This window comes from Mesoplodon mirus (genome assembly GCF_964341445.2).
Source record: "Mesoplodon mirus genome assembly, chromosome: 3".
Lineage (NCBI taxonomy): Eukaryota > Metazoa > Chordata > Mammalia > Artiodactyla > Ziphiidae > Mesoplodon > Mesoplodon mirus.
In genome coordinates this window covers 102,939,931-102,962,967 of record NC_138978.1, presented here as the reverse complement: position 1 = coordinate 102,962,967, position 23,037 = coordinate 102,939,931, and the positions used below count along the sequence as shown (strand labels likewise).

The 23,037-nt window shown below is 43.7% G+C and overlaps 1 long non-coding RNA gene across 1 annotated transcript; it reads right to left on the bottom strand.

Moving 5' to 3' along the window:
• Window positions 1–4,402: 4,402 nt before the first annotated feature.
• LOC309800455 lies at window positions 4,403–23,021 on the bottom strand. The gene is made up of 3 exons (XR_014293461.1): window positions 22,591–23,021; window positions 16,379–16,565; window positions 4,403–4,763 (listed from the first exon to the last, which is right to left on the bottom strand). It is a non-coding gene; the product is annotated as an uncharacterized lncRNA (long non-coding RNA).
• Window positions 23,022–23,037: the final 16 nt, after the last annotated feature.

The following is a 23,037-nucleotide window of genomic DNA, read 5'->3' as shown; positions in this document are numbered from 1 at the left end:
ACTGACCACTTGCCAAATTTCTGTCCTGAATAGTTTTTTGTTTCTGTGTTTATTTTAGATAATCTTGGGAGACCCTGAAGACTTTTTGGACTTCTGGTAAAATGACTTCTACTATTTGTAATCCTAATTCTGTTGGATTTGGATTTATAAACAATTTGTAAAGGCCTAATACATTTCCAAACCACTTAATCTTTGTACATACTTCAGAAGAAAATAGTTTATTTTAAGGGAAGAAATATATATATGTATGTGTATATATGTATATATGTAAAAATCAATGGCTGTTATTGTAATGGAAAATACCAATGACAATTATTGTGTGAAACAGTGATTTAAATATTTCTATTTTTTTCTGGAACCAGTGACACAGAGAAAACATTCCTCCATAAACAAAGACATGGAAGTGTGTATTGCTGAGGGATATTGGTGATCAGCAAAATACTTCTATTTGCCCTGAAAATCAGATGTATGAAGGGCCATAGTAGAAAATAAAATTGGAATGGCAGTTGGGGGTAAGGGCCTTAAGTGATAAGCCCTTAGACTTTATTGACTACTCACTCAGATTTTGAGCAGAAGAGGTGATAAAGAATAGAGGTTAAGGACCCAAGTGGAGTGAGACAGATCTGAGTTCCAAACCTAGTTCTGCCACTTAGTAGCTATGTTTCCTTTTCAAGAGACTTAATTTTCCTAAGCTTCTATTTTCTTATCTACAGAATGGGGTTAATGACAGTATCTACTATGAAGGGCTGTTATGAAGGTTAAATAAGGTAATATAAAGAGAGCCTGGTGCCTGCCACATACCAAATATTCAATAAATATTCGTTGCTATGTGATAGAACTGTGTTTCAGAACTATTAATCTGGCAGCAGTGTGTATAAGTGATGTAAGTACATGGCTTTCCTTTTTTTTTTTTTTGGTACGCGGGCCTCTCACTGTTGTGGCCTCTCCCGTTGCGGAGCACAGGCCCTGGACGCGCAGGCTCAGCGGCCATGGCTCACGGGCCCAGCCGTTCCGCAGCATGTGGGATCTTCCCGGACCAGGGCACGAACCCATGTCCCTTGCATCGGCAGGCGGACTCTCAACCACTGCGCCACCGGGGAAGCCCGGCTTTCCTTCTTAAAACAGAACCAGAGCCTTCCAAGGTTTGTGCCAAGAATACTTCAGGAAGTTGAATCTCTAGGTGGAATGGCATGTCTCTGAAACTGAATTAACAAGATTTAGAGGCTACGCTGACTGAAAGTCAGGGAAGAGGGAATCATGACTGCATTACTGTTTTCTATATTCCAGTGTACCCGTATACTGTGGTATTTTTAAGCACTGAAATTAAGGTATTTTTATTGGTGTAATACCATTATTTTAGACCTCGGTCAGCAGCTTTATTTACTCTTCTTAGGTCTTCTTCAAACCCTCCTTCCTTTTCCTGCTCTAACCTCCTCCTCATCACTAACCATAAACCATTACCATTTATCACCATAAACCCTCCAATCCCCTCCTTACCACCCAGTTCCAGTAACTCCCTACCTCTTCCAAACTTCTTCATCCTCCACTACGCTCTCTCAGCAAAAATGCTGAGCGAGGACTAAAACGGAGGTGCCTTTGAAATAGGAAAGCTCCCCATAGGGGATGGAGAAGAGTCAGACCCACCTAGGGCCATCTCTTTTGGGCTCACAGGAGAGAAATCATTTTCAATCAGAGGAAGTAGTCCTGAAAACCCTATGGGTTGCTAAACTGGGCAGGAAAGTCTAGAAGCTCTTCCTAACCAGCTACATCATAGATGATGTGTATGGATATGTGTTGGGTAGGAGCAGTGAAGTTGCAGAAAGCAGCAGAGCCAGTAGTGGCCAGAGGATATTTTGTAATTTGTTTACAATTTTTGTTTTTAAATGTGTTAAATAATATTTAGTTACATTAATATTTTTAAAGCTTTATAAATTCTAAACATGTAAAAAAATCCAGTATTTTGGCTTTGCAGGAAATTAAAGCAGAAAGATTAAAAATATAATTTTGCTCCAGTATTGTAACTACTCACTAAGAGAGGAATCAAAGATGGTTTTAAGTGTGAAAGACCATTGATGACAGGTATAAAAATAGGGAATGTCACATCAGGACTATCAAACATTGTCCTGTACTGTAAGATATGATGTCATGATCTGGATCCCAAACTGATTTCTTTCTTTTTCTTTCTTTCTTTCTTTCTTTCTCTAATTAGAGAAAGAGATTTTGTAGTTTTCCTTTGCTTTCCTTTGGTGTCAGCACCAAGTACCAAAATATTGGATTTTATTTCATTAAGTGTGCAGAATTCTTAACATTTTTTAAAAATTAGTGAAACTGCGGCTAATTCACATGCCTCCAAGCAAAAACCCTCCTCTGTTGTTGCTTCCAATTTGCTTGTTGCAGAAAACCAGATGAATTAGTTAAAACTACTTTAGTGCAGACACCTGACTCAAACAGGCTTAAGCAGAAAAGGAAATTTGTTGCCTCCTGTAACTGAAACATCCAAGAGTTTTAGTCATGACTCATTCCAGGGGCCCAAATGATAACATCAGAACTGGATTCTTTCTCTGCCTCTGTCTCTGTCTATCTCTCCTCTGCTTTCCTCTCTATGTTGGTTTCATTTTCCAGCTGGATTCTCCCCCTTGATAGCCCAACATGTCTCGTCTTAACATCGTGACAACCTAGCAACCCCATAAGAGTTGCAGGCGAAGTTCTGGGTCGGGCTCTCAATAGCCCAGGTTGGCCCACATTCCCATTTCAAAATCAGTCACGGTGTGGCCAAGGGACTGGCCAGATCCTTGTACTCATTCTTGGACCTTGTGGGTAGTATCAGTCCTATCAAAACCACAAAACTGAAAGTTAGAGAGAACTAGTTTCCCCAAAGGAAAATCAGGGTGCTTTTGCCTAAATAAGAAAGAATAGTGAACAAGCAAAAACAAAGATGATCATTATATCAGATAACAAACCTGTTAGTACTGCACCTAGAATCATGGCAAATTGGCTCTAAGAGAAGAGAGAAGAATGTTTCCCATAAATAAAGTCCATGAACTCTGGTATGTAAACTTTGTGACATCTCTTTCAGTAGTTTCAAGTGATTTTTCAGAGCTGAGGGCATGGAGATGTTCTTCTGCAGAATCATCTTCTGCCAGCTCTTTAAGTGTGGGCACCTCTTAGGGTTTTATTCTCTGAATAATTAAGTTGTCACATAAATGATCTCTGGAGAAGATGAATTGTACCGTAATCTGACAAGCTGTATTTCTCTCATTTGGGATTGTACCAGCAAATCATTAGGTTGTAAAGAGAAACTCACAGGGTATCTAAGCCACCTGGAGTACAGACAGAACAACCCTTAAGTGTAGAATTTAAGAACTAAAGGAATCTGGGATTGTTTTCCAGAATGCAGCTAATTTTCAAAATGAGATGCAATTAAATAAATATCAACTGAATACTGTTCCATTACTGATTGCTTCCACAGTATTTATTTCCCCATTTTTCCAACAGTAGTACCCAGATTTTGTATAAGGCAAGCCACTTATGGCCAAATGGTTTAAGTAAGATAAATCCCACCTCTGGTTTTAGAAGTAGGTTCTGATTGACTTATGGCACCATTTCTGGTCATAATAATTCATTCAAGGATGGGAATATGACCCAATTTAGGCCAGTTATACTCAATTCTTGAACATCTATTTGAATGAATAAAAATCTCTCTCTTAATTGGATGTAAATCCACATGCACATAGCTTCAGGAACTATTGGCAGCCAACCTGCACCAGGAGGGGAGAGTTTGCTGAGGATGAAGCCAGTCTCAGGAAAAACTAGGAGAGAAAAACCAGGTCCTGGTCACATTATTTGAGTTGCTCGGTCAAGCCATACTTGAAGCCATGTTACTTGTGGACTTTTTTGGTAATGTGCACCAATAAATTCCCTTCACTTTTTAAAGTAAGTTTGAGTAGAATTCTGTTTGTTACCTGTTATTCTAACACAAACCCCAACTGAATACAATTCTGATGCTAACCACCTGGAGGTAGTGTAAGACTACGCAGGTTTAAGGGCACGGGCCTCAGCAAGACTGCCCTTACTTCAGATGCCATCCACACTTTGAGAGTCCCCAGGTCACCCACACTTCTGACCAACTGGCAGAAATTCAGGGGTTCCCATTATCCTATCAGGTTCAATAATTCACAAGAATAAATCACAGAACCGAATGACTCAGGAAAGCACTGCACTTAACAATTACAGTTTTATTTAAAGGATACAACCAGGGCCAGCCAAATGAAGGGACACATAGGGTGAGGTCTGGGAGGGTCTTCAACATGGACCTCCCATATCTTCTCCCTGGGGAGCCAGGACGTGTCACCTTCCCAGCACACACGTGTTCACCAACCAGGAACTCCTCTGAACCTCAGCATCAAGACATTTGATTGGGATTTCACTGGGAAGGCATGACTGATTGGATCATTGGTCACATGATTGAACTCAGTCTCCAGCTATGTTAGAGATGTTTCCTCAAGCTCTCCCTCCCTGTTGTCCCCTCTGCCTCTGCATTAATTCAATCTCTCACCCGCTCTCACCTGAACTCTTAGTATAGCTTTTTAGTTGCCATTCTTATTCCATGCCATTTTCCCACAGGTTTGGCCTCCTTACTCTGGCAGCTTCTCTGCCTTGATTAAGCCCCAGGGGATGGGCTTAGTCTGGAACAATAGGGGTGGGATTTCTTTGAGCCTATTTAACCTGCCAAGTTCGAAGACATTCTTGAAGATCCTCATTATCTGAAACAGAGAATATAATTAAGGGGAAATTTAGGTTGTTTCTCCTCACTATTCTCTCTCCCTCTTGCAAAATCTGCCTTTTTAAGGTTCATGTCATCTATCCATTCATCTTTTCTCCCTTCTGAATGCAATGATCTTCCAAACTCTTGGCCACTTTTCTCATTCTCTGAAGACCTGCAAGCACCTGGCTCATGGCCTTCCTGTCCCCTTAACTTCTGCCACTCTCCTGGGCAATTATAAAGTCCATGTGGCCTCTGAGCTTCCTGTCCTCATTATCTCCAATCCAATGAATTTCTTCTCAACTCTGCATCATCCATAATCCTCTTCTGTTTTCATGCTACCATGTCTCCTTGGCTCTCGTATCAGCTCTTATGGCTTTAGACACAGTCTGTGTGCTCATGACTCCTAGCTATTCTTCCAGCTCAGACCTCTCTTTGAAATTCATACCTCCATATTCAGCTGCCTTTTCAGCATATCCCTTTATATGTCTCATACTCGGGCATCTCAAACTCAACTTCTCAAAACTTAGCTATTGCTCCTTTGAACTTCCTAGGACAAATCTACTGCATTTCAGCAAATGATATCATCAGCCATTCAGTTGTGCAATCTATCTTCCTCACCCCCTTTTATCCTATCAAGTCCTGTTCATTTTACCTCCAAGATATATCTTGAATCTGTTTACTTTTCACTATCCCCACTGCTGCCAACCCAGGCCAATGTATCATCCCTTTTCGCCTGGACGACTGCACTAGTGTCCATCAGGTCTCTCTCTGTTTGTTCTTGTACTCATTCAATCCATTCTTTACATAGCAAGCTTCATGAGGGTTTTTTTTTTAATTGCAATTTTTACCTTTATTCTCCTTAAAATCTTTTAGAGGCTTCATAGGATGATGTTCAAGATCTTTTGCATGTTCAACAAGGGCCTTGCGTGATCTGGTTCCCAAAGTCTTTCTAGCTTGCCTCCTGCCGCTCTCCCCTTTATTCACTGGGTCAGTCACACAGCCTTTCTCTCTTTTCTGAAGACGCGAAGCCCCCTCATGCCTCAGAGTATTTATACACATAGTCCCTTCTACTTTGAACGTTCTCCATGCCCTACTCCAATCTTCATCTACCTCTTATTGTGTGACAGAAGCTGTGGCCTGAATAAAACACAACTCTCTTCCCTTAAGAGCTCATAGTTTAATAAGAGACCTACATGTAAGCAAAAAAAGAAAAAAATTCCACCACATTATAATAAATGCAATAGAAGTATGGCCAAAGGAAGAAATATTTATCTATCTCTGAGAGTTAGGAAAGGACATTTAAGTAGAAGAACCAGTATGTCCCAAGGACACAGGTAAGGACATGAGGAGATATAAGCTGTTTGGTGCTGCTGGTAAAGGTGAGGAGGTTGCAGGAGATGACGTGGATACTGTGTTGAGGGGCTTGAATTTTATCCAGTACGCAAAGAGGGTGTCCCCTAGAAAGGATTCTACGTAGGAGAGACATGAATACATATCAACTACAGTGCTACCAAACTGGTAAGTAATGGGAGAGAAAGACATCAAAAGAAGGTGAAGGCAGAAAGTCAAGTAGGAGAATACTGTAATAGTCCTAGCCAGTGGTGATGGCAATTGAATTAAGGCGAAGGTAGTGATAATGGAGAAGAAGATGGAATGAAGATATTTCTAAGGGGTAGAATTGATAGGACTTGGTGACTGAACAAAACATGAATCCTTGCCCTTATGGAGCTTGCATTCTAGTGTGGAAGGCAGATAATACATCCAATAAACAAATGCAAAGCAACTGACAAAGGATTAATCTCCAAAATTTACAAGCAGCTCAATATCAAAAAAACAAAAAACCTAATCCAAAAATGGGCAGAAGACCTAAACAGACATTTCTCCAAAGAAGGTATACAGATTGCCAACAAACACATGAAAGAATGCTCAACATCATTAATCATTAGAGAAATGCAAATCAAAACTACAATGAGATATCATCTCACACCAGTCAGAATGGCCATCATCAAAAAATCTACAAACAATAAATGCTGGAGAGGGTGTGGAGAAAAGGGAACCCTCTTGTACTGTTGGTGGGAATGTAAATTGATATAGCCACTATGGAGAACAGTATGGAGGGTCCTTAAAAAACTAAAAATAGAACTACCATACGACCCAGCAATCCCACTACTGGGCATATACCCTGAGAAAACCATAATTCAAAATGAGTCATGTACCACAATGTTCACTGCAGCTCTATTTACAATAGCCAGGACATGGAAGCAACCTAAGTATCCATCGACAGATGAATGGATAAAGAAGATGTGGCACATATATACAATGGAATATTACTCAGCCATAAAAAGAAACAAAATTGAGTTATTTGTAGTGAGGTGGATGGACCTAGAATCTGTCATACAGAGTGAAGTAAGTCAAAAAGAGAAAAACAAATACCGTATATTTTTTTTTTTTTCGGTACGCGGGCCTCTCACTGCTGTGGCCTCTCCCGTTGTGGAGCACAGGCTCTGGACGCGCAGGCTCAGTGGCCATGGCTCACGGGCCCAGCCGCTCCCCGGCATGTGGGATCTTCCCGGACCGGGGCACGAACCCGTGTCCCCTGCATCGGCAGGCGGACTCTCAACCACTGCGCCACCAGGGAAGCCCCAAATACCGTATTTTAACACATATATATGGAATCTAAAAAAAAAAAAGGAGGGGTCATGAAGAACCTAGGGGCAGGATGGGAATAAAGACAGACTTACTAGAGAATGGACTTGAGGACATGGGGAGGGGGAAGGGTAAGCTGTGACAAAGTGAGAGAGTGGCATGGACATATATACACTACCAAACATAAAATAGATAGCTAGTGGGAAGCAGCCACATAGCACAGGGAGACCAGCTTGGCACTTTGTGACCACCTAGAGGGGTGGGATAGGGTGGGTGGGAGGGAGACACAAGAGGGAGGGGATATGGGGATATATGTATATGTATAGCTGATTCACTTTGTTATAAAGCAGAAACTAACACACCATTGTAAAGCAATTATACTCCAGTGAAGATGTTAAAAAATAAATAATTTAAAAAAAACCAAATGCATACATGATATCATCCCTTTAATGTTACAAGCTATGAAAGAAAATAGAGCAGAGTGAAATCCCAGCATATGAAGGAGTTATTTTAGATGACGTAGTCCCTGTGAGGGGGTGACATTTGAACAGAGAAATGAGCCATGTGAATATCTGGAGAAAGAGTATTTTAGGCAGAGTGAACAGCAAGTGCAAATGTCCAGAGATGGGAATGTGCTTGTCATATGTTTGAGGAATAACAATGAGACTAGTGTGACTGAAGCACAAAAAAAATGAAGGGGAGAATGGGAGAAGATAATGTCAGAATATAGCAAGAGACCTCGTAGATCATGGAAAAAACCTTGGGTTTTATTTTAAGTGTGATGTGAATCGTTGGAGGGTTTTTGAATAGGGGAGTACCATATCCTAACTTATCCTGTAAAAGGATCACTCCCAAAAGACTATAGTGGGGGAAGTGTGGAAGCTGGGTAGCCAGTTACAAGGAAGGGATCTGTGTGAGAGATGATGGCGGTTTGGACTAGAGTAGTAGTGATCAAGTTAGTGAGAACTTATCAGACTTGGGATATATATATATATATACATTTTTTAAACTTATTTATTTATTTATTTATGGCTGTGTTGGGTCTTCATTGCTGCATGTGGGCTTTCTCTAGTTGCGGTGAGCAGGTGCTACTCTTGATTGAGGTACACAGGCTCCTCATTGCAGTGGCTTCTCTTGTTGTGGAGCACAGCCTCTAGGCATGACAGCTTCAGTAGTTGTGGCACACAGACTTAGTTTCTCCACAGCATGTGGGATCTTCCCGGACCAGGGTTTGAACCCATGTCCCCTGCACTGGCAGGCAGATTCTTAACCATTGCGCCACCAGGGAAGCCCTGGGATATACTCTGAAGGCCGAGCTGATGCAATGTGATGATGGATTGAATGAGAGTAGTAGAAAAAGAGAGGAGTCAACAATGACCCCAATATTTCTGGCCTGAGCAACAGGCTAAATCACAGAGCCATTTACTGAGATGGAGAAGACTGAAGGGAATTAGGTTTGATAAACAGGGACTCAAGAGTTTGATTTTAGACATGTTTAGTTTGGAATACTGTTAGACTTCTAAGTAGTTATTGGAGATATGAGTCTGGAGTTCAGGGGAGAGGTTAAATCTATAGATACACATTTTTGGATTTATTGGCTTATAGGTGACATTTAAGATGATGGAATTGGTTAAGATTTTCTAAGATGAGTGTAAGCTAAAACTAAGTAGAAGTCCAAGGATGGAACACTAGAATACTCTAATACTTAAGGGTTGAGAAGAGAAAGAAGATCCAAGAAAGAGACTGAGAAGTGTCCAGTGAAGTGAAAAGAAAATCAGTAGAAGGTAGAAGCCAGGTAAAGATAGCCTTTCAGGAAAGAGGAAATGATCAACTGCTTAAATGCTGCTGTTAGGTCAAGTAAGTTGAGAATTGGATTTGGCAACACGAAGGTTATTGGTGACCTTGATAAGTCTAGGTGAGAGATGATGGTGGTTTAGACTAGAGTGGTAGTGATCAAGAGGGTAGAAGCCAGGTAAAGGTAGTCTCAGAAGAGTAGCGGGGATAAAAGACTCATAAAAGCTTTTAAGTATCGGGCTTCCCTGGTGGCGCAGTGGTTGAGAGTCTGCCTGCCAATGCAGCAGACAGGGGTTCAATCCCTGGTCCGGGAGGATCCCACATGCCGTGGAGCAGCTAAGCCTGTGTGCCACAACTGCTGAGCCTGTGCTCTGGAGCCCATGAGCCACAACGACTGAGCCCATGTGCTGCAACTACTGAAGCCCACGTGCCTGTAGCCCATGCTCCACAGTGAGAGAAGCCACTGCAGTGAGAGGCCCGCGCACTGCAATGAGGAGTGGCCCCTGCTTGCTGCAACTAGAGAAAGCCCATGCGCAGCAACGAAGACCCAACACAGCCAAAAATAAATAAATAAAAATAATAAATAAATTTATCAAAAAAAGTTTTTAAGTATCATAAAAGGTTAAGATGCAGTAGAAAGAAAGTGAGAAGATTCTCTATATAAAGGGGAGCAGAAAAGTAGTGTAGTAGCTGAAGAGACATATGCCATCAAGGGAGGGTTTCTTCAAGAAGGGAGGGAGGACTGGTGATGCAGGAGAGAGAGCAGAATAAGTGTGGAAGCAAAGTCTTTGAGTAGGTGAGTTCTCTGGATATTTGAATATTTAGGCCTGGAGCTCAAGAGAGGGTAGAGGCTAGAGATACAAGTTTGGGAATGATTAAATTATATATGAAAGGGACAAATATGAGGGTGGATGAAATTAGGAAGAATGAAAAGCAGAAGCCAAGGAATAGTCCCAAGGTATGAAAAATTAGAGGGAATAAGGGGAGAACATCCAGTAAGGAATTCTGAGAAAGAATGTCCCCTATTTTCCAGTCATTTTTATGACCACAACACATGGCATATTGTTTCACTTCTCATGCCTGTTAAAGCCTTTCCTTCCCTGGATTCACACCCATCTCTCATAGTACTTTACAAAAATCTTCATTAGCAATTATTTCATTGCATTTACATTATATATCTGCTTCTTCCACCAACCTGAAGGCTCCCTCTGCCAAAAACTTTATCCATCTTCTCTTCTACAACTCTTAACATAATGCATAGTAGGTGCTAAATGAATGAGACATGGAGCAGGGGGAAGTTAATCCACAAATAGACTGTGTGATATATAAGCATCAGGAAGTGTGAATATGCCTTTTATGCCTTTCTGAAAGAAATATACATGTTGGAAGGAATTCATCAGTGAAGCTATCTGGAGTTTTCTTTGTAGAGAGGTTTTAAATGATTAATTCAATTCCTTTAAAATATAAAATATAGAATTTCCTGTTTGTTATTGTTTCAGTTTTGATAAGCTTTATTTTTCAATAAAATTTTCCACTTCATCTGAATTGCCAAATTTATTGGTATAAAGTTGTACCCTCTTATATTTTTAATGTCTATAGGACTTGTGGTGATGCCTTTTTTTTTTTTTTTTTTGTGGTACGCGGGCCTCTCACTGTTGTGGCCTCTCCCATTGTGGAGCACAGGCTCTGGACACGCAGGCTCAGCGGCCATGGCTCACGGGCCTAGCCGCTCCGCGGCATGTGGGATCTTCCCGGACTGGGGCACAAACCCGCGTCCCCTGTTTCGGCAGACGGACTCTCAACCACTGCACCACCAGGGAAGCCCTATGCCCTTTTATTGCTGATATTAGTAATGTGTCCTCTTAAACTTTTCCTTGATTAGTCTTGCTAGGAGGTGATTAATTTTTTGTCTTTTTGGAGATTAATAAGTTTTGCCCTTGTTGATTTTCTCTTTTTTTTTTGCTTTCTATTTTATCAATTTCTGATTTATCTTTTTAAAATTAATTTATTAAGTTATTTATTTTTGGCTGTGTTGGGTCTTTGTTGCTACATGCGGGCTTTCTCTAGTTGCGGTGAGCGGGGGCTACTCTTCGTTGCAGTGCGTGGGCTTCTCATTGCAGTGGCTTCTCTTGTTGTGGAGAATGGGCTCTAGGCGCACGGGCTTCAGTAGTTGTGGCTCATGGGCTCAGTAGTTGTGGCTCACGGGCTCTAGAGCGCAGGCTCAGCAGTTGTGGCACACAGGCTTAGTTGCTCTGCAGCATGTGGGATCTTCCCGGACCAGGGCTCGAACCCATGTCCCCTGCATTGGCAGGCAGATTCTTTTTTTTTTTTTTTTTTTTTTTTGCGGTTCGCGGGCCTCTCACTGTTGTGGCCTCTCCCGTTGCGGAGCACAGGCTCCGGATGCGCAGGCTCAGCGGCCATGGCTCACGGGCCCAGCCGCTCCGCAGCATGTGGGATCTTCCCGGACCGGGGCACGAACCCGTGTCCACTGTATCGGCAGGCGGACTCTCAACCACTGCACCACCAGGGAAGCCCGGCAGGCAGATTCTTAACCACTGCACCACCAGGGAAGTCCCTTTATTTTCTTTTTAAACTGTGTTTGCAAAAATTTCCTTTCTCTCAATTTCCCTCTGAGCTCTGAATCCTAACAGTAGTTCTCAAGCCAAAGTGTCCCGTTAGAGGAGTCCCAAGTCTGGAAGGAATGAGCCTGCATTATTACTCCACCATGCTCAGTGGTTAGTTAGGAGTAGGATGTGGGAAATGTGGCCTCAGTTGTGAACACACTGGTGGATCCAGATCAGTATCTGGGTTCATCAGTTAACTATGCTATGCACAACAGGAAATCCAGTGGCACATTTTCAGAAACACCAGTCCACTCCTTTGCCCCACTGATCTATACACTTCTTCTTGTTGGTTTGGGGAGAAGCTCCTCCATGGTTTCCATGGGCCTCTCTTCCTGATGAGAAACTTGCAAGAGGAAGGTTAGTGGAATGAACTATAGAAATTGGTCTGGGGCCACAGTTGATACTCCTTCTCTCCCTTTTCCACTATCTACTCTAAATTCCCCTCACCCTCAGTTATCATCTTAGCAGGTCTTGGTGGCTTATGTGGTGGTATAATCTAAACCTTTATTCCCGAGGGGACTGAGCTCCTAGTAACCATACCCTTCTTAGTCCAGAGTTGCTGCATGTGTTCACAGTTACAGTGGGGCAAGGGAATATCAGGAGATGCCCAAGTGGATCACATGGATTCTGTAAAAAGCCATGATACCTTCTCCTACTGATCAGGGTCAGTTATCCTTGTCATGATGGTGACTTCTCTTTTCACCTACTGGTCCCTGGAATAATGAGTCCAAAGTGCCCCAGCAGCAGTCATAGCTTACAGTTCAATGGGACCTTTGCTGTGTCCCTTAACAGGAGTGCAATCCCATTGGGGACCAGTACCTCTAGCCCTATATATCCCAGATTTGTGGGTATGGGAAGCACAAAATCCTCTAGTGGGTCATGGTAGTAAAGGTAAATGGAGCTATTCCTGCATCCACTCCTTGGTTAGTGGACCCATGTATTTTTCCTATTGGGTTCATAAAGGCCTGGGATTTAATGTGTATAACATATCCTGAATGATAGCATCTTGTTTTTTCAGAGTTGCCTCTGAATGGCATTTCACTTGAGACTTTAGAAAGCCATTCCAGCTCCTTATCAGGTCAGCTTTTTCTGGCTGGTGCGGTACTAGGTCATGGGTCCACTCTTGCACTTCTTTTATCATGAAGCAGTTGCCCTGGTTGGATGCTACGTTATGCAGGAGTCTGTGCCTATGGATCAGACATTCCACAAACCCCAATTCAGTAATGTTGGCTAAGGATCTGTTGTTGGAAAGGAAAACCCATATCCAGAATAGCTATCTATCACTGTGAGAATGAAGCACTGGCCCCCCCAGAATGGAATGGACTCAAAGTAGTCAACTTGTCACCAAGTAGCCAACTGTCTCCATGAGTAATAGTTCCATACTGGGGGCTCAGCATTGGTCTCTATTGCTGACACGTTGGACATTTAGGCATTAGTAGCTAGATCAGCCTTAAAAAGTTGGAGTCCATACTTTCTGGGCCCATATATAGCTTCTATCTCTACCACTGAAGCCACACCATTTATGTGCCTGTATTAGTTTCTTAGGGCTGCGTTAACTAAGTACCACAAATTTGGTGATTTAAACAACAGAAATTTATTGTCTCACAATTCTGGAAGCTAGAAGTCTGAGACCAAGGCGTCAGTAGGCTTGGTTCCTTCTGAGGGCTGTGAGGGAAAATCTCTTCCATGCTTCTCCCCTAGCTTCTGGTGGTTTGCTGGCAATCTTTGGTGTTCCTTGGCTTCTCCTGCATCACCCTAATCTCTGTTTTTATCCTCACATGGCATTCCCTCTGCACATTTCTGTCTTCATATGGCCTTCTGTTTATAAGGATACCAGTCACATTGAATTAGGGGCCCATCCTACTCCAGTATGATGTCATTTTAACTAATTAAAACAGCAAGAACCCTATTTCCAAATGTCATATTTTGAGGTATTGGGGATTAGAACTTTAACGTATGAATTTGGGGGGGATACAATATAACCCACAATAGTGCCCATCAGGCTGGTTCCAAGGTAGCCAATGATTAAGGCTGGTAATGACAATTGCATGAGTTATTTTCTCTACTTCATTGTTTAGTACCTCTTCCTTAGTGGGTGCAAAATATGATACAAAAATCTTCACACTTCATGCCCACTCATGTATATTCACCCACAAGACTCTACCCTAGACCTTCTTGTCTTTGGTCTTCCAGTCTTTTTTCTTCTCGGCCCCTTACCAGTGGGCCAGGCCATTGACACATGCCCAAGAATCTATATATATTCTTACTTCAGTCTGCTTCTCCTTACACACAAACCAGATGACCAGGGACAATGCTTCTAACTCTACCCATTAGGAAGATTTTTCCTCTCCACTATTTTTCAAAGCTTCTCAAGTATGTGACTATAATGTAGCCATTATCTAACTTTGGCTTACACCCACATCTTAAGCTGACTCACCCATAAACCAAACTCAGGCTTTACCCCTCCTTCAGCTGGTCACGGTATTCGTGCAGTTGTGGTGGGTGACATGGGGGTCTGGACTACCTGGTCATGCAGCTTACAAGTACCTCAGTTGTGCTTGAGCTCCATCTCAGATGCACCATTTCCATCTTACAATAAATGCTGCTGGGTCCATCTGAACACCAAAAGAACCCAGGCCGTAACAGGCAGTTTTCGGCACATGGCTACTTGGAGTCCCACAGTTAAGTGTTCGGTTTCTACCAAGGCCTAGTATCACATTAGTAGCTGTTTCTTAAAATGTATATAATTCTCTGCTGCAGATGGCATGGCCTTGCTCAAGTTCCAGGGACTGCATTGTGATTTTTCCACTGAGGCTTACCATAAGTTCTGTCTTAAGTCAGTTTGGGCTGTTATAATGAAATACCATAGACTTGGTGGCTTAAACAACAGACACTCATTTTTTCACAGTTCTAGAGGCTGGAAGTCTGAGATCAGGGTGCCAGCATGTTCAGGCTCTGGCAATCCCTTTTCCTGATTTGGAGACAGCCACCTTCTCATTCTCACTCTGTCCTCGCGGGGTGGGTGGAAAGTGCTCTCTGGTATCTCTTCTTCACCATCACATTGGGGGTTAAGGCTTCAACATAAGAATTGGGCAGGAGGGGCTTCCCTGGTGGCGCAGTAGTTGAGAGTCTGCCGGCCGATGCAGGGGACACGGGTTCGTGCCCCGGTCCGGGAGGATCCCACATGCCGCGGAGCAGCTGGGCCCGTGAGCCATGGCCGCTGAGCCTGTGCATCCAGAGCCTGTGCTCCACAACGGGAGAGGCCACAACAGCGAGAGGCCCGCGTACCGCAAAAAAAAAAAAAAAAAAAAAAAAAAAAGAATTGGGCAGGAGGACAAATTCAGTCCATAACATTCCACCCCTGGCCCCCTAAAATTCATGTCATTCTTAAATGCAAAACACAGTCATTCCATCCCAATAGCCCCCAAAGTCTTAACTCACTCCAGTATCAACTTTAAGTCTCATCTAAATATCATCTGAATCAGATATAGTGAGACTCAAGGTATGATTCATCCTGAGGCAAAATTCCTCTCCAGCTGTGAATCTGTAAAATCAGACAAGTTATGTGCTTCCAAAATACAATGGTGGGAGAGGCACAGGATAGACATTCCCATTCTAAAAGGGAGAAACAGGAAAGAAGGAAGGGGGGATGCGTCCTAAGCAAGTTCAAAATTTAGAAGAAAATTCCATTAGATCTTAAGGTTTGAGAATAATCCTCTGGCTCAATGCTCAGCCATCCAGGTCCAGTGGGGTGGCAGCATCACCCCCAAGGCTTTGCTGGGTAGTCCCACTCCCAAGGCTTCAGGCAGAAGCCGCCTGCCTGTCAAAACTGAGGCAGTGGCCCTGGTGATCATCTATCACTCTGTCCTGTCCAATTCAATAAATCTAACAGCCATCCTTCATTTTGCCCCATCTCTGTCCCCTTCAGTTCAAACTGGCAGTGCTTCTGCTCATGTAATCCTGTAAACTCCTTATCAAGTGATAATCTCATCACACCATTGGTATTTGAACATGCTTTCTCATTTTTTGCAATATGGATAGGCTGAGAATCTTCTAAATCAAGTTCTGGTTCCTCTTTGCTTAACAATTATTTCTTTAATTCATCTCTCTCCTTTCACATTTTACTGCTAGCAATCAGGTGAAACCAAGCCCCTCCTTCAATACTTTGCTTAGAAATCTCCTCAGCTAAATATCCAATTTTATCACTCAAATTCTACCTTCCACAAAACACTAGGACACAGTTCAGCCAAGTTCTTTACCATTTTGTAACAGGGATCACCTTTCCTCCAGTTTCCAATAACATATTCCTCATTTCTGTTTGAGATTTCACTAGATTTGCCCGTAATGTCCATATTTCTAGCATGTAACTTAAAATTATTCCAGCCTCTACCCATTACCCGGTTCCAAAGCTGCTTCCACATTTTTAGTTATTTGTTACAGCTGCACTCCACTGATAGTATCTCTATTAGTCAGGGTTCTCCAGAGAAACAGAACCAATACAAGTTAGATATAGATACAGATGTAGATTTATTATAAGGAATTGGCTCACATGATTAGAGAGGCTGAGAAGTCCCAAGAGCTGCAGTCAGCAAGCTGATGACTTAGGAGAACCAATGTTTAGTTCCAGTCTGAGTTCAAAGGCCTGAGAACCAGGACACCGATGGTATAAGTTCCAGTCTAGAAGTTGGCAGGCTCAAGATCCAAGAAGAGCTGATGTTTCGGTCCAAGTCTGAAGGCTAGAAAAGACCAACGTCCTAGCTATGCAGTCAGGCAGGAGGAATTCCCTTTTACTCAGCTTTTTTGTTCTATTCAGGTCTTCAATTGATTGAATGAGGCCCACCCACATTAGGGAGGGCAATCTGCTTTACTCATTCTACCAGTCCAACGTTAATCTCATCCAGAAACACCCCCCACCCCAACACACCCAGATAATGTTTGACCAAATTATTTGGGTACTCCATGTCCCAGTCAAGTTGACATAAAATTAACTATCACAAGTTCCAAAATGCATCTTTTCCCACTCTTGACACCTCTAATACAAAAGGGTCTACTGGAATATATGGCCAAATGGCAGAGATGCTTGTACAGGAGCCTGGACCTTCTGAAGAGCCCTTCTCCTGTTCTGGGCCACAAAGCTGGAAATCTTCAATACTACCTGGTATATGGGCTGGAGCAGTATTCCCAGGTATGGAATGTATTGCTCCAGAACATAAAGAGAACTACCAAGCCCTGTGAATTCTTCTTTGTGGTAGGGGATGCAAGATGCAACAATTTGTTTTTTACTTGGAAGGATATACTGGCACACCTCTAACCAGGGGACCCTTAAAAATTCACCAAAGTGGCAAGTCCTTGAATCTTTGTAGCATTTTTCTACTCTCTGGAGCACTGGCCTTATCAATACCTACAGCATACTAGCCACCTCTTGCTTGTGCTTGTCTGACCAGCATATTATTATTTATGTAATGGGTCAACTACTGAAGCCTGCAGTAGTCTACAGTCATTCTCCAGGATCCATCTAGTTTCTGCAGGGGCCAGACTGGCTAATTAAGTGGAGACATGATAGGGACCATCCTCCCTCCACCCATGTTCTTTAGGTCTTTAATGGTGGCACTAATTTCCATTATGCCCCTGGTATGTGATATTTGTTTTTTTAATTCACTATGTCGGCCAGGGGTGGGTGTTTCCACTTGGCCTTCCCCACTATGATAGCTCTTACTTCACACAGGTCAAGGATTTAATGTAGGTATCACTCCAACCGCCAAATATATCAATTCCAATTACACACACAGGAACTGGAGAAATGACCATCGGGTGGGTGCATAGCCACAATGGACCCACTGTAAGCTGGACTTTAGCCAGGACCCCATTTACTACAAGGCCCCCATAAGCCCCCACTCTAACAGAGGCCACGACAATGCTTTGGGTCTCAGGGTGCTGATGTCAACTCAGACCCTGAGTAAATTTTCTGGTTATCCCTCTTCCCCAGTGTGTACAGTCACCAAAGTAAATGGCCACAGGTCTCTTTGGGGAAGGACTGAGGAATCATTACATGTATACTTGCTGCAGTGCTGCAGGATCTGCCACCTCTTAAGTCAATGGGTTTCAGATCTGAAGAGTGGCTCAAATCCAGACACTGAACAAGGGATAATGACCTTTGGTGTGGTTGGGGGGAACCATACTCAGGCTCTTGCTTCTCCATTTTGGCCTTTTTTTGGTTGTAGATGTTAACTTTGCCCCTAGAGATGCCAAGTTCTATATCCATCTCCACAATTTGCTGTGGGTCAGGCCCCCTTGGTTGCCACTCTTGTCAGATGTTGTTGGTCTTTGTCATAATTATAGCCTCCTGGCTTCTGGTGACTAAGTGCCACCATCTGGTCTCTCTTACTTGGGGGAAGGGGAATATCATTCCCATAGTTATTAATGAGCCCCAGCTCTGTGACTGTTTCTACTGTCAGCCCAGGCAGCAGAGAACTTCTTGGTGATGCTCTTGCCCCTCACCAGATTTCTGATGGCCTCAGTGAATGGTGTGTTTTCTGGGCCTTCCTGTTGAACATAATCTTCTGATGGGTCTTCTGGCTTCACACACCTATTCCTGCATGCCCACTTTCCTGTCTTTTTATTCATTCTTGTACCATATGCCAGGGCAACTGGGGCATTTCTACTTTACTCAGCATTGGCCATCACTTTCTCTAGGTTTCTAAAAGCCTCCCGGCAGTGAGTTTGTTTCATCCCCAAGAGCTCTTGCCAGGGTGTTAAATCCTGTGCCTCAAGAAAGTGCTCCCAATTCAATGAATTCCTGATTGTCTAGTCTTATATTCCAGCCACTTTGATCAAGCAACCTCAAAATTCAATTGCAGGGTACTCCCCCTGGCTTCTGTCTATATATGCGAGCTAATTCTTACAGCTCTTTGTATTTAATCTCTTTCCTCCGTTATCAGGCCCAGTATGTTCTCAGCTGGGGTTTTTTTTTTAATATAAATTTATTTATTTATTTTTGGCTACGTTGGGTCTTTGCTGCTGCGTACAGGCTTTCTCTAGTTGCGGCGAGCAGGGGCTACTCTTCCTTGCAGTGCACAGGTTTCTCATAGCAGTGGCTTCTCTTGTTGTGGAGCACGGGCTCTAGGCGCACTGGCCTCAGTAGTTGTGGCACATAGGCTCAGTAGTTGTGGCTCGTGGGCTCTAGAGTGCAGGCTCAGTAGTTGTGGTGCATGGACTTAGTTGCTCCGTGGCATGTGGGATCTTTCCGGACTAGGGCTCAAACCCACGTCCCCTGCATTGGCAGGCAGGTTTTTTTGTTTGTTTGTTTTGTTTTTTTTTTTGCGGTATGCGGGCCTCTCACTGTTGTGGCCTCTCCCGCTGTGGAGCACAGGCTCTGGATGCGCAGGCTCAGCGGCCATGGCTCACGGGCCTAGCCACTCTGCGGCATGTGGGATCTTCCCGGACAAGGGCACGAACCCATGTCCCCTGCATTGGCAGGTGGACTCTCAACCACTGTGCCACCAGGGAAGCCCGGCAGGTGGATTCTTAACCACTGCACCACCAGGGAAGTCCCTCAGCTGGGTTTTATTAGGATTTAACTCTAGTTACTGGCCTGGCAGCCAGGACAGGAAGTAGGGGCAACTTCTATGTTGCCTCGTGGGGCAGTGGCTCTGCAGTGTCTTTCAGCATGCAGAGAATAATACGAAGAGGTGAACCACCTCTGCAAACTTTGAAAGTTCATGTGGGTTTGCAGAACTAACATCCTTACAGATGTCCATCCAGAAGTCCTATCCCTTGTTTCAGGGTTTCAGGTTTTTGCAACCAGGGCCCTGACCTGCTTTGGTTGCACATTTAAATGTCTCTGGAACTCTGTTGCCTCTATCACGACCTGAGTCTGTGGCTTAACTGTGTCAGCTCTTCCACTATAGGACATAAAAGCCTCTTTGTAAGCTACTAAAGAGGTTTTCTGTCTCTCACACTTAGCCATTAACCCAGGGAGAACCCTTGCTTTCTTCTTATTCCTTTTCAGAGTGTCAATACAACTTAGCAGTAACCAGCCAACTCCACTGGCCTTGTAGGCATGTTCCCACTCATATATTTCACATGCCTGAAATTCTATCCGCAAGGGCTTTCTCCTCCACTGGGATGTTTTCCCAGGTCACTACTGATTAAATCTTTAGCAACTGGGTCACCACCTTGTGCTAGGAACTACCCATGCCCCTATACTACTCAGGATAGCATCGTCTTTGCTTATGAGGTAATGAGTGTGCCAGTCCCGAAACTACAACTTATTATGTTTTCTTGGACCTCTCCTGGCACCACTTGTGCTAGTTTGGGCCCTCTGAGAGGCAGTTGCCAAGGTGGGATTTGACATATGTATTAGCCAGGGCTGCCATAACAAAATACCACAGACTGGGTGGCTTAGACAATAGAAATTTATGTCTCACAGTTCTGGAGGCTAGAGGTCCAAGATCAAGGTGTCAACAGGCTTGGTTTCTTCTGAGGCCTCTGTCCTTGGCTTGCAGATGGCCACCTTCTCACAGTGTCCTCACATGGCCCTTCCTCTGCAAACATGCCCCTGGTGTCTCCTTACGTGTCCAAATTTCCTCTTCTTATAAGCAATCAGCCGAACTGGATTAGGGTTCTCCCTACCTAACACCTTCATTTTAACTTAATCACATCTTTAAAGGACTCTTCTCCAAACACAGTCACATTCTGAGGTATTGTGGGTTTAGGGCTTCAACATATGGATTTTGGGAAGGATACAATTCATAACAACATGCAAGATATTTTTAGGGGAACTATCTGTGAAAGATAAAAGGGAAGGGAGCAAGGGAAGGTGGGAGAGTCTGCAAACTGTGACTCAGGCCTGACACCTATGAAGGAGAGGGAAAAGAAAGGATTGAGAGTAGGCAGGGTCTCAGACCACAGCACAGTTTGAAGAAAGTTCAAGCTAGGCTGATGGGTTCTCCAGCCAAAACTGCCCATCAGAGACCCAAACATTACAGCAATGAAGCATGTTAGCCATGTGCAGTCATTTATAAGTTAAACAGTTAGAGGAACATAAAGAATTCAGTGTGGGGATCAGTTCTTACTGGTTTCTCCAGTAGTGTCTCCAGTCCACCCTGACCATTCTGCCACACTTTATTTTGCTCCAGGAGCCATGTGCCTAGCTCTCCGAGATGTTTATACACCTTTCTCAGTTTCTGAATCTAGCTCATTCTCTCATGCTTTACTCCATTCCTTTCCTTTCTGTCTTCTGTGGCTCATTTTTTCAGAGGGACACCTGGTTCAACTTTTAATGAAGCATTTATTGAATGGAATTGATTATAGGCAAGAAACTATACTAGGTGCTGGATTTAAAAATTTTTTGAATTTATTTTTTTTCTGCGTTGGTTCTTTGTTGCTGCGCGCAGGCTTTCTCTACTTGTGGCAAGCGGGGGCTACTCTTCGTTGCAGTTCATGAGCTTCTCATTGTGATGGCTTCTCTTGTTGTGGAGCACAGGCTCCAGGCACGCAGCCTTCAGTAGTTGCAGCACGCAGGCTCAGTAGTTGCAGTGCAAGGGCTCTAAGGCATGCGGGCTTCAGTAGTTGTGGCGCGCGGGCTCACTAGTTATGGCTTGCGGGCTCTAGAGCTCAGGCTCAGTAGTTGTGGAGCACGGGCTTAGTTGCTCCGCGGCATCTTCTGGGATCTTCCCGGACCAGGGATCGAACCCGTATCCCCTGCATTGGCAGCCAGATTCTTAACCACTGCGCCACCAGGGAAGTCCGTAGGTGTTGGATTTTTATTCCATAATGGTCCACTTTCTTGGGAGAAACCAAGATTTCCCTTCTTATCCACAATCAGAGCTACCTGTGGCTCCCTTTCACTTATGATATATAGGGCACAAACACATTTACCCAGAGGAGTCTACATTCAAATAATCTTGTGAGACATTCACCACCACATCTGATATGAGTAAGGGCTGCAGAGCACCTTGCATCCCTGGGTGTTCAGGAAATACTATTATGCTCAAGTACCTATATAGGTACATAGGTAATATTTATGTAGGTATATAGGTAGTTACTATATATTAATTTCAAGAGAACTTCAAAAGAGAGAGCATACTGAAATTAACTAAAATTTTTAAATAGAAAGGACACATTAAGCTGACCAGAAACCTAAAGGATACCATTCTTTTCTCAGAAATCTAAAAGGTCCCTGAGGATTGCCACTTGGAATTTCTCCTCAGTTTTATTGGTGCCAAACTTCTTATTGGCTAGGGACCACAAAACGAAATTCCTGTTGAATTCACGAGGGAAAGAAATAAATGATGGGAGAAACAGATGTCAATACCCAAAAGGCTTATTTCTACATTTCCCCTACCACTGAATTGCCTTGGTCATTTACAAACCTAATCTAAGGCCAAGTTATGAACTTAACTTGAGAGAGACAGGCCTGGAGAGGTTAAGGCCTTGACCAGTGGTATATATCTTTAACCGGAATCGGAACCCTGGCGTTTCCCTTTCAGTCATACACTGCCCACTAAATGACTTCCTAACTGGCTATCTTTCTTGAGCACATAATTCATTTACAGTCTTTCTAGGAAGCTGTGAAGTTGCTCTCCTACGCTTAGGGAATGGAAGCATCAAGCACAAAAAAGACGGCACCGTCAGCTAATCCATGAATAAAAGAAAAACAGTGAACAATTTGAATCCCACATCCAGAGCTATGGGTCACCAGGTCGAAAGCCTGTACTGGGGGCAGCGGGGAGGAATGGAAGGAAATGCTAGTAAAATTACCTTGACCGTGCGGAAACTTGAAGACTTTCCTACCGACTAGAACTCACCAACTTTTCTCAACAAACGAGCCATGGGAGGGGTGTGCTGAAGCGACTGGACTCGCCCCCGGCGCCCGCTCAGACGCACCGGAGCGCACCTCATCACCTCCCAAGTCGAGTCCTGGAGGCCGTCACACAGCACCTGGAGGAAGTCCGCGCCGGAGCCGGAAAAGCGGGAAGTCCCGCCAAAGGCCGGGCAGGTGGAGAGCGAGGAGAGACTGGGACCAACGTGATCTGGCGGGGATTGCGGGAGTCGGCGAGGGACCTATCAAACCAGGGTTCAGACAGACCGACTCTCCATACAAGTTCCCCAGTTGCCAATCTTGGGATGGCTTCACAACGTCTCTAAAACGTGAACTCTCACCACACACCTTCCATTCCGAGCGCCCCTAGCAACCACCAGCGATTA